The sequence below is a fragment of the Apis mellifera genome, linkage group LG7 (assembly GCF_003254395.2).
Source record: "Apis mellifera strain DH4 linkage group LG7, Amel_HAv3.1, whole genome shotgun sequence".
NCBI classification, from domain to species: Eukaryota; Metazoa; Arthropoda; class Insecta; order Hymenoptera; family Apidae; genus Apis; species Apis mellifera.
Window position 1 is genome coordinate 12942008 of NC_037644.1, and position 18063 is coordinate 12960070.

The following is an 18063-nucleotide window of genomic DNA, read 5'->3' on the forward strand; positions in this document are numbered from 1 at the left end:
TCATATCTTATGCAGATATTTAAAACATATAGAAGTTACGTTTTATTTCTATTTCTATTTTTCTTTTTTCTTTGCTTTGCGGAAAGAAATATTTCATTGGAGAATTAAGTACGTACGAGGACGTTGGTTGGTGAGAATGTAAATGTACGAATTAATTTTCTAATTAAAGATCTCCTTTTATGATAATTAAGCTAATCCTTGCAATTACACGTACAAAGAATTTTTAAGAGGATAATAGAAAATAGAGTACTCTATTTTTGTATAACCAATAAATAAAGCTTTTGCTAAAAAGCTTTTGGTAAAAATTGATGAAATTTATAAAAATTCCAAGATCTCGAATATATTCTATAACGAACATCTAAATTATTTGAGAAATTGTTTCGAAGCTGAAGAAAATCTTTCTCGAGATATTTTTCGATTTTCTTCTCTTGGAGGAAAAGAAAGATTCGGCCAACTTTTCCACCAATAATACTTTCATCTCCCCTTTTTATAAATTTCAACCGAGTTAGATTCTAATTTCTGCAAGTTGTTTTCTTGGTTTTGTTGGTTATTGATCGACGAGCCATCCACGCCAAGTGGAAAGTTTGGAAAGATAAATTCACCACCCCTTTGCAACACACACTCCTCTCGGCCGTTGCGTTCAAGAGAAATTAATCAATAGTTTTCAACTTGTGTCTTCCTTCCGCTCCAGTTTTATATCCCCGACCAAAATTTCTTCGTTCCTTGTTTCGTTCCTTGATGATGATCGATCCAGATCACGTAAACTGCACGAAACCGAGAGATATGTATATTTCTCTCTCTCTCTTTCTTATTTTCGATCTTCGAGCTTTCTCGACTTTTCTCTATTAAAATTCCATCCCAAAATTATATCTCGACAAAATTTACTTATAGCTTGACACTAGCCAATTAAAACAAAATGGGAAAATAGTTTAAAAAGATAAATTTGAAAAAGTAGCGAGAATCTTTCCCTCTTTTTCACCAACTCTTTCTTCTGATTCCTAAGAATTAAGAGATGATATATTAAATGTGTAAATAAGTTCCTCTTTTTTCCATCATCGTAATTTTTCATCAAATTCGAATTCGATGCAAATGTATCTCCTCTAGAGAAAGCTACTCTTAAAAATCGAAAGAATATTAGCGTCGTTGATCACAGTTCTGTCAATATCTGCAAAAAGTAGTAGCAATTTTACTTCGTGAAAACGTTGTAAACTTAGCCAAACCATGACTTTCTTGTCGCTTATTGGAACTCGAATCGTAAGAGCAAAAGCGAATTAATTATCACGTATGCAAATAAATATTTTCCCCCTTTTATCTACCATTACTTCTGTGACAGTTTTCCTGTGCAACGATTTTGAACGATATGTCGATCTCGAGAATCGTCTCTCCAGCTTAGAAAGCCACTGCATGCTGAAGATTTAAATTTGGAAATTTTAAGAAAATTTGGAAGATCGTGAAAATTGGACGACGACGAGTCAGAGAAATAAAATCTTGAATTTGGAAAAAAAGAATAAGAGAAAGAAGAAGTTATTTGCGATGGAGTTAAAGTTGATTTAGAGTTGTTACCCCGCCCTTTGTCCACGCATCGTTAGGAGGAAATTACAAGCCGAAATAACTGGAAATAATTGGTGGATAAGCAAAAAGCTGGCGATTAGCATTTGAACCGCGTTTGAACCACGATGACAGAGTTCCCTCCCTCCCTCCCTCCCCTCTCTGGAATCCTGGAATACGTAGGTAGATACGTAGCTAGATACTATTACGCGATTGCACCCCGTGATATAGGAGAGCTAACAAAGTAAAGTTAGTTTCTGTTTTCACGTTGAAATTTCACGCGGGGGTGGACGAATTAAATTACCAATGATAAATATATATATATATGGTTGGGTGAATTTTTGAAGCAATAATAAATAATTGGTCGAGCGAATTATAGAGAAATTTTTAAAAGAAATAATTTTTTTTATCTGCGGATGTGTTAAATTTTGATCTCTTTCTCTTTTTTTAATTTTACTTTTATCCTTTCGTCCATGGATATGATAATCCGAGATGTAGATCCTTTTTTTTTAATAATAATTTTTTAGGTAAGAACAGCCAAAGAATTCGTTTACCTTGCGACGAATCAAACTCCACCGGTTAAATTAATCCATCTCGTTCGATAATAAGCCATCATCGTTAATCATTATTGATCTTCGTATTCGAAGGTACGATTGATCCTCCTTATTAAGACTCTTGCAATTTCACGTACGATTTTACGATAATTTCCACGACTTTAATTAACCAACTGCAATGACCCACATTCTTTTGATCCATCGAAAAAACTCATATTCAAATATATATATATATATACATCGTGTATAATTAAATTCGAGGATATAACGAACCTTGACATCCTCTTCCACGTTGAAAATATTCGACGATTCGAAATTAATTTTTCGAGAAAAAAAAAAAGAAACTTGAATTTTCCAAAACGTACGAACCACTTGTTACGAGATTCTAAAAAAAAAAAAAAGAAAAAAAATTCTATCAATCTTTGTTCAAAAATTGTTCCAAGATATTTTATCTTGCCGATCTACGAAAAAAAGGGTTAAAGTAACGAATGAAAATCCGATACGATAATCGGATGGGAATCGATAATATCCTGTAACTCGAGAGGGATCTCGCGCAATCGATAATTCACAAGGTTCGATCGTTTCCCCGATACATTTATCCGATATATTTCTGCGCGATATTTGTCAACAAATACGTATCTACATCGATGAAGCGAGCGAAGTTTGTATCAAAGCAGACTGTATATATGCGGAACGAGGACGCGAGGCAGCAAATAGAGAGAGAGAAAAAAAAAAAAAAACCCATCTCCGATCAGGTTCGGTATTTATTTAAAAATCGAATATCCATGTTCTAAAAATGCGATCCCTCCCCCGACCTTCGAAATCAGGGTTGAAACTTTCTCTTCTTTTTTCCCCCCATCGAACGGTCGGGCACAATTTCGCACACACGATTACACCCTTTCGCCTCGTCACCTTTTTTTTTTTTTTTATTCGCGAAAAAATCCTTCCTTCGTTTTTCTCTTTCCTCGAATAAAAAAAAGGAGAGTTATTTTAAAATTAAGTGAACGTAGATGATAGGCGAAAGATGTCTTAGATCAAGGATCTCAACATTTCGTGGAAGGAAACGACAAAATTATCGGAACATAGAAACACTTTCACACTTTCGAATAATAAACGATTCGAACCCGTTACGAAAAATCGAAGAGAAGAGAAGAGAGATGATCTCTCTTCTTAAACAGACTTCTTTTTTTTTTTCGATAAGGAAAAATCGATCATTCGCAAAAGCACCACCGCCACGGATCCACGCCGTATCCGTGCTTGTCCACCACCACTTTTTCCTGCCCCCGAAACGAGACGCGTTCGAAAACGAAACGAAGGATCGCGAATCGATATCCCTCGCTCCACTCCACCCACCCTACTCGCATCACTCGCGAGCAACTCGAGGTTTCGAGGTGCGGTGAACCTTCTTCTTCTTTTTCCCAACTACTCACCACTTCCGTTCTCATCCGTAACGCTCCTCCTCCTCCTCCTCTTCCTTCTCCTCCTCCTCCTCCTCCTTCTCCTCTTCCTCCTCCTCCTCGCGCGAACGCGAGTTCGTCCACCCTCCTTGTCGAAGTTGAAGTCGACTCGACGAGTTTTTCACGCGGCGAGAAATCGAACGCGAGAGAAGAGAATCGAGAATATAACGTAAAGGAACGAAAGAAAGGAAGGAAGGAAGGAAAGAAAGAAGGAAAGAAAAGGAAGCGAGGAAAAAGAGGAGGGAAAAAAGTGAGCGTACGCGAGAGAAAGGAGCGAGCAGCGCGTAAGGTGGAAATCTGGGATAGCCACTTGTAGAGCCGGCGGATGACCGGGCGCGTAAACCAGACTGGCGGGTTGGCAAACAGGTGAGATACCGTCGCGTGCCCGTCTTTCTCCGTCTCCTTTCCTCCCGCTCATTCCATCCCACCCCTGCCCCAATACCCTCCTCCAATAACCCGGCCGGCCCGTTTCTCCGTCTCCCTTTCGCGCCCTGCCATACCCCTACACGCTCCTCCCCCACTCCCACCACTCCTCCCTCCCAACTCGACGCGTATTCAACCCCCAGATTCTCTCTTCTACCACCACTCGTCCTTGCGTACGTTTACTCTATCTTTCTCTCTCTTCTTCTTGGGGACATTCTGACAATTTCTACTATTCTTCCTTCAACGATCTTCCTTTCACTTCGTTCCTTTAATCCCTGTTTTCCTTAAGAGTTTTCTTTCTTCTTTCGATCCTTTTGATCGAGGATACGTATGCTCCTCTCTCTCGTAATTTCGCTTTTCGCTCGCCTCTCCTCCCTCCCCTCGCTCACCCTACCTACGAGCGTTCGTTGTCTGTCTCTCTCTGTCTCCCTGCAGGGGTTACAACCGGAGGTGCTTGCGTGCGCACCACGTCCATCGATCTATTTCAGCTCACCTACGCTCCTCTCCTGGCGAAGGCTGGCCCCTGCCTGTCCTCCCTAACTGTGCCTACCTGTGCGCCTCCTGCCTTCTCCGCACAACGATCGTCGGCCAACGATCAACCGGCCAATTTTATCGCGATCCAGAGAACGCGATCCCCTCGAGGGGATCGCGTTAAACTCCGCGCTATCCCTCCAATCGTTGGATGTATATATATGTGTGTGTATGTATGTATGTATGTGTATAAGGGTGGATTTCGCGGCTAGATCCACTGAGAAACTTTCGATACCACGATACCACCATCCATCGTCGTCGCGATTGATAACGTGTAATTCGATTATTGGCGAAGGTGGAGAAGGGTGAATATAATTTTCCGGCAAAATAGTCGTTTGTAGGAAAGTTTGTTTAGGAATCGAGAGTTTCTTAGGATCATATGTTGCGTTAGGGTGAAGGTGTTAGAGATGGATAGATTTTTAAATTATTTTTATGTGTCTTTTAGTTCTTTTTTTTAAGAATTCGTTTGCCTATGATATTTTATAAGTATTACGAGCTGGTAGATGTATCAGAAATTATCTCGAATTATTCTTACTTTTATATCTTCTGGTTTTTATTAAAGAATTAATTATCCTTAAATCATTTGTATTTTTATATTTTTTTTTTTGAAGAATCTGTCTATGATATTTTATAAGTGTTGAGCTAGATAAATGTATCAAAAATTATCAAGAATTATTTATATTGTATCTTCTGGCTTTTTCTAAAGAATCAGTAATTATCTTTAAATTATTCTTCTAGTTTATGTCTTCTAATTTTTTTTTTGAAGAATCTGTCTATGATATTCTATAAATGTTACGAGCTGGATAAATGTATCAGAAATTATTTTGAATTATTCTTAATTTTGTATCTTCCAGCTTTTATTAAAAAATCAGTAATTATTTTTAAATTATTCTTCTAATTTATGTCTTCTAGTTTTTTTTGAAGAAGAATCTGTCTATGATATTCTATAAGTGTTGAACTGGATAAATGTATCAGAAATTATCTCAAATTACTATCTTCTGGCTTTTATTAAAGAATCAGTAATTATCCTTAAATTATTCGTATTTTTATGTCTTCTAGTTTTTTCTTTTTTGAAGAATTTGTCTATAATATTTTTTATAAGTGTTACGAGCTGGATAAATTACCTTTAAATTATTCGTATTTTCATATATTTTTTTTGAAGACTCTGTCTATGATATTCTATAAGAACGAGTAGGATAAATGTATCAAAAATTATCTTTAAATAAATTTTCACTTTCATGTCTTCTAGTTCTTGTTTTCAAAGGATCCATCTGCCTATGATATTTTATAAGCTGGATCAGAAATTATCCTTAAATTATTCGTGCTCTTGCGTCCTCCAGTCCTGTAGAAAGGATCGCTAAAAATTTGTCATAGCGTTTTACAGAGCAAGGTGGAGAAAGGAGAAGAGTCTTTGATATTCTCAACGCGTTGAGTAGTGATAATTTTAAGGAAGTGGGCGAGAAGAAATTGTCCTTTGTTATCGGGCACGAAAACGCGTGCTCGCCATTTCAGACACCTTTTCTTTCCCCGCACTTTTCCAAGACATTGTAAATTTGAATATTGATGTAAAAATTCACGGATACATATAAAAATTCCCTTTACTCTAGAAAAGCATTTCTAGAATAGCGCGCGCCACGTTGATGAAAAAGAAAACTCTCGGCTCATCGGAATACAAGTTCGAACGGAGGAAAATTGGCTCGACGCTGTGATAACGCAAATTCTAAGACGAAACGAATAACCGGTAATAGTTTGGATGAGAAAATAGAGCGGGAGGGAACTGGGGTAAGAATTAGAGGGAAAAGAAGATTCGAAGAACCGATTAAATAATTATAAATGATAAAATAATTGGTCAAGGTCTATTTGTAACTATATGAAATGGAAAGTTTTTTTTCATTTATTCTTTTTTAAATGACTTAATTTGATTCAGAAAAATATAAAATTAAAAGAATTGAAAATACGTATCTTTGAATTATTGATATAAAAATTTCTAATAAAAATTCCTAATAATGTTAAAATTAAATGAAATCCTGAAATTAAATTTGCTGAATTGATAGTGTTCATGGTCGAATAATTAATCTAATAAGTTCAATAATTACTATAAAGTTTATTAAAAATACTGGTGAATTTAATGGAACTAAATGACTTAGAAATATAATGTAATTATTATAAATTAAGTAGATTAAAAATCTAAATCATAATGTTAATGTGTCTTGTCAATGTAAAAACATAGGGAATTAGACTAAAAATGTTAGCAATTATAATATAAAGTATAAGTCTAATAAAAATAATAATATTAGATTGATATTTAGATTTTGAAACAACTTTAAATTCATTATATATAAAGTTTATTAATGTTTCTATAATAAATATAATTCGTGATTGAATTAATCAAAAAATTCTTGGAAAAATAATAATTGGTAAAGTTATAAATAGTCAATTTATTGATAAGTTATTTCCGAAGATCTTATAGATTCCTCGCTATAGATAAGAAATTTACAAACGAGATCAGATCTGAAAATACCCGAAATATCGAGAATTGGCAAACAGTCTTAATCATTTCCTTCCTTCCTCCTTCCAATTTTCAAAAAAAATTTCATTTCCCTCCCTCCTTGAAATATAAAATGGCCGAAAGTAAACTCGAAAAGATCCACCGATTCGATAGACGCAACCCTTTTCTTAAACGCGGATAAGATAAGACGCAAATATTCCATCCGAGTATCGAATCCGCTGGAGAATCGGACGGTAATTTGTTGACACGCTGGAAACGCGAGCGAAATCGTTTATTGACCCAATCGGACCAATCGGCGATACGGATTTCGCGCGCCCAACCTCGAAGGGGGGTAAAAGCTCGATGCGGTTAGAAACACGTTCGTTTGCAAAAGGAGGAGTGGAGGCCGAAGTGGATGGATTTCGACCGATTTTCAATCGGCGATTCCCACCGACTCGTTTCGCTCGGTTCGCCGCCCCCACGATGAAATTTCCGATCAAAGGGTGACAATCGTTCGTTTCAATCGTGTTTGTACTTCGATTTTATATATATACGTTTCCTTTATAGAAATGCGCGCGACTATTCAAATGGTAAAAGAAAATTATCCCTTTGTAGTCTGACCACCGGTCGATAATTCCATTCTTGGCAAAGCTGGCTCCTCTGCTTTCGAAAGCTGATCGTAATTAGGACGCGCGTCTCGATCTCTTTTGCGAGTACCGCCTGTAATTATAAAGATTGTCGGTTGGAAAGAGGCTGTTTTCACGAGAGAGACGTAGAATAAGAGACGAGAAAATGAACATCCATCCGAATTGAATATCGATTCGCGTACAAACTTGCGAACGTTCGCGCCTATTGACGCGACGTGTGCGTCACGAGGATCTCCTACCGTGTCCCTGATAACGTGTCGTGTACACGTCCAATAATACTTAATTGTATCGATGAATCGTTACGTTTAGATCGAATTGATCGATTTGGATGGAATTAAAAAGATTTGGAGAGAGAAAAAGAAAATATTGTGGATGAAGGAACAGCGATCGAGGATGCACGTAAGTATTCAGGTATCGATCGATCAAGGCAGTTTGAATAGAATCGAGAATAAAGCGGCAAGGTTTAATGGAATCGCATTATCGATTCCCGTGTAAACGACTTTTACAAATGTCGAGTAACGAGGCGGGTATGCGGGCAAAGTAGAAAACAGGTGGAAATCTTTATTCAACCATCGTCCGGATTCCAAAAGTATTATTCCATTTCGACAATTTTTGCTTTCGAGTTCCATTATTTTTCCATATATGTAATTTCTTCAAAGTTTTAATCAAAAATATCTATTCGATGTAAATGATGGAATCTCACGAAGATATTCCTCAAGGATTTCTAATATTACATTTGTTTAGTTAAGAAAGGACAATCTTGTGATAATATCCTTTGCCTCTTCTACTCGTTGCATTCAAATGATTTATATGAAACGATGATTCCACATCTTCTCAAAGTATCAGCTGATGCAACGTATATAAAAATTACCTTATCTTAGCTAACTTTAGCTTCTTCTTCCATTATTCCTCGAAATTAATATTACTAAAAACCTTGTCGTTCCATCCACTCGAAATCGCCCAGTTTTTCGAATCGTCATGAATTTATCTTTCGCGAGAAATCAGATCGAATTCAAACGGTTGATCGACGCGATTAAATTCGACCAATAATTCGTCCTTCCTCCTCCTCGACATTTTTCCTCGGCGGTGTAACGTTAAGAGGAACGTTTCCAGGTCGAGGGACGAGCATTAACAATCGATCGTCGACTCGCGTACCTGGATGAAGGTGACCGAGGAATTCTCCCAATCTTCTCTACGCCCCATTTCTCCTCATCGATCTGTCACTTCGAGATCCATGAATTACGATTACGATTAAGAAGATCGGTGAATGGATTATAATATAATTTCTTCGATTCCAATTTTTACTATCATCTCTCGTTCTCTTGTCTTTTTTCAATGCGATGTAAAGAGACTCTCGTAATTAACAGAGAAAGTGGATGAATTTTTGGGTAATTAGAATAATTGGAATCGCTTTCTTCTTATACTTCAATTAGAGACAAAGAAAATCGACAATTTCTAAGCATAAATTCTTTTCATTAAGCTCTTTCAAAATGTATGATCTTGCTAACTTCTTTCGACAATTTTCGACATCTTTAATTATTTTCTTTTCTTCGATCGGTTAAAAACTAGTTTAAAAACTACACTACAGTTTTCGTTCGCGACACCGTTCTCCGCCTCGCGCTGGATTCAATATGAATTCGCGTCTAACCGGTCGAGCGTATTTATTACGTCTAAATACGTTCTATTTACGTTGTAATCCAAGTACGTAAACATCGCCACGAAACGGAATAACAGAACATATAATGGAATAATAGAACGTGTATTATGATACTCGGATAATTGCTACATCAATCCGGATAAAATTTGCAACGACAGATTCGTTCATACAAATTGAAAAAATTGACTTGTATTAATCCAAGTTTCTTTCTTTCTTTCTTTCTAAAGAAGAAAGGAATTCGAATGAAGATCTACGCGAATGCGTAATACAAATTACATCGACGTTTCTTTTTTTTTCTTTCTTTTTTATCAGATAAATATTATCTGTGCGAATAAACATTCCAAGAATGGTGGAATAAACAACACGTTTCGAGAAATGTTTGCGCACGCGAAAGTTTCGTCATCGTTGTTCCAGCTGTTCGCTTCTTCTCTATCTCTGTTGACAGGTTCAATAAATGTTATCGCGACTTTTCTGCCCACTTTCGATATAGCCGATGTATATGCGTTTTATCAGAATTTATTCACTCGAAGACAACAGATGGCTCGATAAGCCAGTTAATCGAAAGGGAACGGATAATGGAGTTCGTTTTTTTTTTTCTTTTTATTATTCAAATAACTTTCGTCTTCGAATATCTCTTTTTTAATATCTAAATCTTCATCGATATTAAGAATTTTATTTTTAAATTTTTATTTTCTTACAGTTCAAAATTTTTCGTTTTAAATTCTTTCTATCTTAAATTTTCTATCTTTCTATTGTCCATTCGGAATAAAACGAATAGAACGAAAAGAAGTACAAATGTATGCCCAAATCATTTGCTGCGTGCTAACAACGTTGAACGAGAGGAAAGTTGAAAAGGGGCGCATAAAAATTCATTAACACGGCGTTAAATCTGGCGAAACGTTGTTCGTGACTTGGGATAAAAAAAGGAATTACTCACGAGACGAGTTTGAAATGAAAATTAATTCCGATCGCCGAGACGATAGGAATAATTCCATCGATTGTGCAGAAATTGGCTCGAGTTATCGCGATCATCCATCGTTGATTCACAGATTGTCGTCAAACTTTGATCGAAAATTAAGTTTCTAACCAACGAGCTTCGTTTTGGTTGATTAATAATGTTACTTTGAGTTTCATTTTTTCACATTAAAATTAACAATGAAGCTTGCCAAGTTTCATCATCTCTTACTACGATATATTCTTCGTTTCTATTGCAATTTTTAAGATATTTACAAGTCTGTGTCTTGTCAACTCTATAATTAATTAATTAATTAAAACGAGAGATCGCGTTGCACTGAGAGAAATAGAAATATCGTGGATCTCGAGTGGAGAAAATGAGATTTCGATAAGAGAGCATAATGATAAAATGGAATAATGGAGATTCTAACAAAAAAAAAGAAAAGTATTTTAAAGAGGATAAGACATTTAGATAAAATGTACTTGTAATTTCCTTTCAATCGTGTTATTGAATTTTCCAACGACGCATCGACGAATTTAAATAACGCCCACACATTATTGCTCTCTCTCCTTCCGAGTTAACAGTTGGAGTTAAGTTTGAGAACGTCTCGAATTCAGCCTGCCGCCCTCGAGCATGTCCTTAAACTTGTGTTTCCCTCCAGTTAAAGTTGTCCGAGTCTTAGACACTCGAAATTCGTCGTAATCACAGTGTCAGATTGCTTAATCATTTCTACTTACACACACAATTATATATATATAATTACTTTATTTCATTATGAACTTCCAATCCAAAAGCCTTTAAACAATTTAAACTCTAAACATTTGCGTTAATCGGGCCACCTTCTGCGTTCCAATCTTCATCGTGAAGATATATATATATTTGTACAAAGGATTCATTTTTCTCAAAATAATTTTTCGAATCTTGATAAGTTCTTTTCTTTTTCTTCTTCTTCTCTTTCAGTTTTAAACAATATCGATTTATACAAAGGATTCATTTTTCGAATCTTGATAAGTTCTTTTCTTTTTCTTCTTCAATTTTAAACAATATCGTATCGATTTATACAAAGGATTCATTGATTCATTTTTTGAATCTTGATAAGTTTCTTTTCTTCTTCTTCTTCTTCTTCTTCTTTAGTTTTAAACAATATCATATCGATTTATACAAAGGATTCATTAATTCATTTTTCGAATCTTAATAAATTCTTTTTTTCTTCTTCTTCTTCTTCTTCTTCTTCAATTTTAAACAATATCGTATCGATTTATACAAAGGATTCATTCATTTTTCGAATCTTGACAAGTTCTTTTCTTCTTCTTCAATTTTAAACAATATTGTATCGATTTATACAAAGGATTCATTGATTCATTTTTCGAATCTTCATAAGTTCTTCTTCTTCTTCTTCTTCTTTTTCAGTTTTAAACAATATTGTATCGATTTATACAAAGGATTCATTTTTCGAATCTTGATAAGTTCTTTTTTTCTTCTTCTTCTTCTTCTTCTTCAGTTTTAAACAATATCGTATCGATTTATACAAAGGATTCATTTTTCGAATCTTGATAAGTTCTTTTTTTCTTCTTCTTCTTCTTCTTCTTCTTCAGTTTTAAACAATATCGTATCGATTTATACAAAGGATTCATTTTTCGAATCTTGATAAGTTCTTTTTTTCTTCTTCTTCTTCTTCAATTTTAAACAATATCGTATCGATCGTATTGTCTCGTTCGAGTCTCTCCCCCCTCTCGATTCGACCATAGAATCGAAGATTAATTAACGAGATACTAGTTCGAATCGTGGATGCGCTGTATAAACGAGTTATTAACGCGAATGAAACCAAAGCTGGATGAGAAGAGGACATCGTTGTAACTCTGTTGCTCTTCGAGAACCGTGAACATTATCGTTCATATTATTATAAACGATTATTTATTCGACAATCTAAAATTATTATCTACTATCTGGTAAAATGTAAAATCGACGAGTTATTTCTAGAATAAAAAAAAAAAAATACTCTTACGAGATTACGGTCGAATGTCGGCAGCAATTAAACGAGAGAATCTTTTATCGGTGCTTGGTTGGAAAAAAATTTGCATATCGTTGTAGATCATCCATGTAACGAATCCACTTACGAAGCGTTGTCACGTCTCGGATTTCCTCCTGATATGACAAAGAATATTTTTTTGCAAGTGTGTGACGAGAAAGATTTTAAAAAAGAAATAATGATTGCATATCGTAAAAGGGAAAGAAAAAAAAGTAGTAGTAGGCTTAATATTTTCAAAATAAAAATTTTCTCCAAGATTAAAACTGTTTCGTCGCACGAAAGATCGATCTCTTCGTTGTATATGCAAATTAACATATTGCACTCGAGATAAAAATATCTCTTCGAAGCAAGGAAGGATTGTTTAAATAAAATATTTGTAAACATCCTTGACGAGAGATGTTTGGAAGTTTAAATTCGAACGTTGAAGTGGAAAGAAAAAGTTTCGACGAGAGGACTTCGAAGAGATTAGACAAATTTGAAGAAACAGCAAGTTGCCGCTTTACTCGCCCATCCCGAGTAACTACCGCACAAACAAAACCTTAATTATCCAACCAGGACGAGCGAATGCGATAGAATAATAAATTAGAAAAGGAAAGACGAAACGATAACATAATAAACGAATTATCCTTCCATTATATGTTTTCTTTTTACATAGTCATTTATTAAGCTTCGATAATTCATCGTTCAAAAAGATTTATTTTAACACAAATTTTGATTATACTTAAACTAACTCTTTATTCGAAACAAACAAAACTTTAATTATCCAACCAGGATGAGCGATAGAATAATAAATTAGAAAAAGAAAGACGAAACGATAACGTAATAAATGAATTATTCTTCTATTATATGTTTTCTTTTTACATATTCATTTATTAAACTTCGATTTCATCGTTCAAAAAAAAAGTTACGAAAATCAATAGAAATAACTAATAATAAATATTACTCAAATTTATTTTAACACAAATTTTGATTATATTTAAACTAACTCTTTATTCGAAACAAACAAAACCTTAATTATCCAACCAGGACGAGCGAATGCGATAGAATAATAATAGAATAAATTAGAAAAGGAAAGACGAAACGATAATGTCGAATTATCCTTCCTCCTATTATATATTTTCTTTTTACATACTCATTTATTAAGCTTCGATAATTCATCGTTCAAAAAGATTTATTTTAACACAAATTTTGATTATACTTAAACTGACTCTTTATTCGAAACAAACAAAACTTTAATTATCCAACCAGGATGAGCGATAGAATAATAAATTAGAAAAAGAAAGACGAAACGATAACGTAATAAATGAATTATTCTTCTATTATATGTTTTCTTTTTACATATTCATTTATTAAACTTCGATTTCATCGTTCAAAAAAAAAGTTACGAAAATCAATAGAAATAACTAATAATAAATATTACTCAAATTTATTTTAACACAAATTTTGATTATATTTAAACTAACTCTTTATTCGAAACAAACAAAACCTTAATTATCCAACCAGGACGAGCGAATGCGATAGAATAATAATAGAATAAATTAGAAAAGGAAAGACGAAACGATAATGTCGAATTATCCTTCCTCCTATTATATATTTTCTTTTTACATACTCATTTATTAAGCTTCGATAATTCATCGTTCAAAAAGATTTATTTTAACACAAATTTTGATTATACTTAAACTGACTCTTTATTCGAAACAAACAAAACTTTAATTATCCAACCAGGATGAGCGATAGAATAATAAATTAGAAAAAGAAAGACGAAACGATAACGTAATAAATGAATTATTCTTCTATTATATGTTTTCTTTTTACATATTCATTTATTAAACTTCGATTTCATCGTTCAAAAAAAAAGTTACGAAAATCAATAGAAATAACTAATAATAAATATTACTCAAATTTATTTTAACACAAATTTTGATTATATTTAAACTAACTCTTTATTCGAAACAAACAAAACCTTAATTATCCAACCAGGACGAGCGAATGCGATAGAATAATAATAGAATAAATTAGAAAAGGAAAGACGAAACGATAATGTCGAATTATCCTTCCTCCTATTATATATTTTCTTTTTACATACTCATTTATTAAGCTTCGATAATTCATCGTTCAAAAAGATTTATTTTAACACAAATTTTGATTATACTTAAACTGACTCTTTATTCGAAACAAACAAAACTTTAATTATCCAACCAGGATGAGCGATAGAATAATAAATTAGAAAAAGAAAGACGAAACGATAACGTAATAAATGAATTATTCTTCTATTATATGTTTTCTTTTTACATATTCATTTATTAAACTTCGATTTCATCGTTCAAAAAAAAAGTTACGAAAATCAATAGAAATAACTAATAATAAATGTTACTCAAATTTATTTTAATACAAATTTTAATTATATTTAAACTAACTCTTTATTCAAAACAAACAAAACCTTAATTATCCAACCAGGACGAGCGAATGCGATAGAATAATAATAGAATAAATTAGAAAAAGAAAAACGAAACGATAATGTCGAATTATCCTTCCTCCTATTATATATTTTTTTTTTACATACTCATTTATTAAGCTTCGATAATTCATCGTTCAAAAAGATTTATTTTAACACAAATTTTGATTATATTTAAACTGACTCTTTATTCGAAACAAACAAAACTTTAATTATCCAATCAGGATGAGCGATAGAATAATAAATTAGAAAAGGAAAGACGAAACGATAACGTAATAAACGAATTATCTTTCCATTATATGTTTTCTTTTTACATGCTCGAGAAAACGATCATTTATTAAACTTCAATAATTCATCGATCATTAATTCAAAAAGTTATGATTATTAAAATCAATAGATACGAATAAATGTTACTCAAATTTATTTTAATACAAATTTTGATTATATTTAAACTAAATATTTATTCGAAACAAACAAAACTTTAATTATCCAACCAGGATGAGCGATAGAATAATAAATTAGAAAAGGAAAGACGAAACGATAACGTAATAAACGAATTATCCTTCCATTACGTTTTCTTTTTACATACTCATTTATTAAGCTTCGATAATTCATCGTTCAAAAAGATTACGAAAATCAACAGAAATAATAAATATTACTCAAATTTATTTTAACACAAATTTTAATTATACTTAAACTAACTCTTTCTTCGGAACAAACAAAACTTTAATTATCCAACCAGGATGAGCGATAGAATAATAAATTAGAAAAGAAAAGACGAAACGATAACATCGAATTATCCTTCCATTATATGTTTTCTTTTTATATACTCATTTATTAAGCTTCGATAATTCATCGTTCAAAAAAATTATGAAAATCAATAGATACGAGTAAATGTTACTCAAATTTTAATTATACTTAAACTAACTCTTTATTCGAAACAAATAAAACCTTAATTATCCAACCACGAGCGAATACGATAGAATAATAAATTAGAAGAGAAAAGGCGATAACATCGAATTATCCTTCCATTATATGTTTTCTTTTTACGTACTTATTTATTAAGCTTCGATAATTCATCGTTCAAAAATCAATTAAAATAATAAATGTTACTCAAATTTATTTTAACACAAATTTAATTATACTTAAACTAACTCTTTATTCGAAATTATTTAACTTTTCCAATACGTTGAAAATACATTGTTTGCTCGAGAAATCTTAATGCAACGAAAAAAGAAAATTGTATTCTATATCTTCTCTACTTTCAAACGTGTACATTTATTTCAAACTCTTCGCGTTATTCTTTCACGAAATCAATATCAATCTCGAGAATTATACACTTTCTATCTAAAATTCCAGTTCAATTCCAGTTCAGAACAGAAGATAATCCTTTCCACGTTGCATTATCTAACCATCGAGTGGCGATGCATGTTGTTTACTTAACCACAACGACAATCGTAATTTTCATATATATTTTCGTTCTCACGTACACTGACGAGGGTGAAGAAAATAAAATTGGAATAAATTTTTTTACACGCATACGTGTCACGTTGAAACCAATCGACTCGACTATGAATACGAAAAAAGGGTTGAGAGGGGGGAGGAAGGAAGAGAGAGGAAAGTGGCGTAATCCCTTCGACCGACATTTCCACGTTCTCGACTTTGACTCATCAATGAGCGCTTCCGAGATCTTTCTCCACTCAATCCTCAGAACCCCCTCGTTTCATCCCCTCGTTTAACCCTTTAGCTCGAACACAGTGTTTCGCAACACTTGCGCGAGCTTTCGAAAGTGTGTCAAAATTCCGGATACTTGAAATACCGATGCTTAAACTTCTTTCCTCTGATAATGATGCAGCTCTCTCTCCTGCCAATTCTCTTTATCAATTCTCTTCGCTCGATGAAATTTACAATGTGGAAAAGATTCGTTTTCTTTCGCTCGAATCGAATCATTTTTAATTTAATTCCCGAGAATAAAAATTTTGCACGAGGTTCGAAAGTTTTGTTATTCGAAGAAACTGTCCAAGCTAAACTGCCTTCTAACTATAATTTATGAGTTTAATGTATATATTTAATAATTAACAATCTCGTACAATTTTCAAGCAACGACATATTAAATTTTTAAGAGAAGCTAATATCGGGCGAGACTTAGCCTCTTTTAAAAATTTAAAAATGCCCCTTCGTCCTCGTTCCAATCTTGCGGCCGTTATCGCGTTGGACGACTTTGAAAAAAGTTTTAGATAACGCGAATCGAATGATAAGGTCGGGACGAGACGATTCGTCATAAATGTCGGATGGCTACTCGCTGGAATTGGAATTAAATGGACTACGAAGTCCATCGGCTCTCTCTCTTTCCGCGGTGAAAAATAGAGGATGATTCGAATGCGCGATGGGAGGGGGAGCATTGATGGATTCCTTCTCTCGTGTAAGGGATCGTATGCCAGCTGGAAAGGAGTGATAAGTGATACGAATTGATCGTGGCGATACAAACGATCGTTTAAATTAAAACTAATCGCAAGAGCTGCGATTTAATTCATCGATTTTTCGCATTCCGTTTAATCTCCTAATTTTGTTGGATAAAATTTACATCGACTCGATATAAGAGTGAATATTTTAACGATGATTTTGAGTTGAGTTTTTGAAAAACAATTGATCGTTGTAAATAATTATAATACAGAGAAACGATGATGCGTTTTTTTAATAGAGGAGTCTAGAAGAGTTATTAAAAAAAAAAAGAAATTAAGGCTGCCCTTGTAAATCTCGACAAAATTTCTCCGTTAATCGATAAGTGGGAACACGGTATCGCCCCTAATACAATATTTACGCCGCTGTCTGTTCTAATTATGGAAATGTACGGCTATAATTAGTCCTTCTGGTGTAACTATCGATGCACACGCACTACGTGTATTCTACTTGTGTATTCCAACGATAAAATCTTCTTCCTTCGTGACTATTTTTTTATCATTTTTTCTTTTTACACGCGACCCGATAATACCGACTTGTAAAATTCACTTCGATAATTCCTTGCGCACGAATGGAATAATAATTTCGAAATTTTTTTTAAAACTTGATTACTTTCTTTTCTATATATATATATATATATATAATGATTCTAATTAAAATGAAATCGAACAAATTTTCATATAACTTTTCATTTTTGAATTCGTGAAATTCGTTGATTAGAAATAGCGAAATGATGGAAAATGATAATTTTAGAAATTTTGTAAAAACATTTTCCTTCCAATAAATATATATGGTTTTCCACGAGGAATTCTTTTGACGTCAAGCAGTCATTATCTTCGATTGAACGGTAGAACAGGCG

At 33.4% G+C, this 18063-nt stretch overlaps 1 protein-coding gene across 6 annotated transcripts in view; it reads right to left on the bottom strand.

The window, feature by feature from the left end:
• LOC408914 (BAI1-associated protein 3) overlaps nucleotides 1–18063 on the bottom strand; it is a 124688-nt gene that overhangs the window by 99293 nt on the left and 7332 nt on the right. For 2 of the 6 annotated variants that reach the window (XM_026441775.1, XM_026441771.1), the window contains exon 1: nucleotides 3533–3932. The exons of 1 other annotated variant lie outside the window; for it this stretch is intronic. The gene's annotated coding sequence lies outside the window, so the exon portion shown is untranslated. Of the gene's footprint in view, nucleotides 1–2102; nucleotides 2123–3532; nucleotides 3933–18063 lie in introns of those variants that run through there. 3 more of the 6 variants (XM_026441776.1, XM_026441774.1, XM_026441773.1) reach the window with 2 other exon arrangements.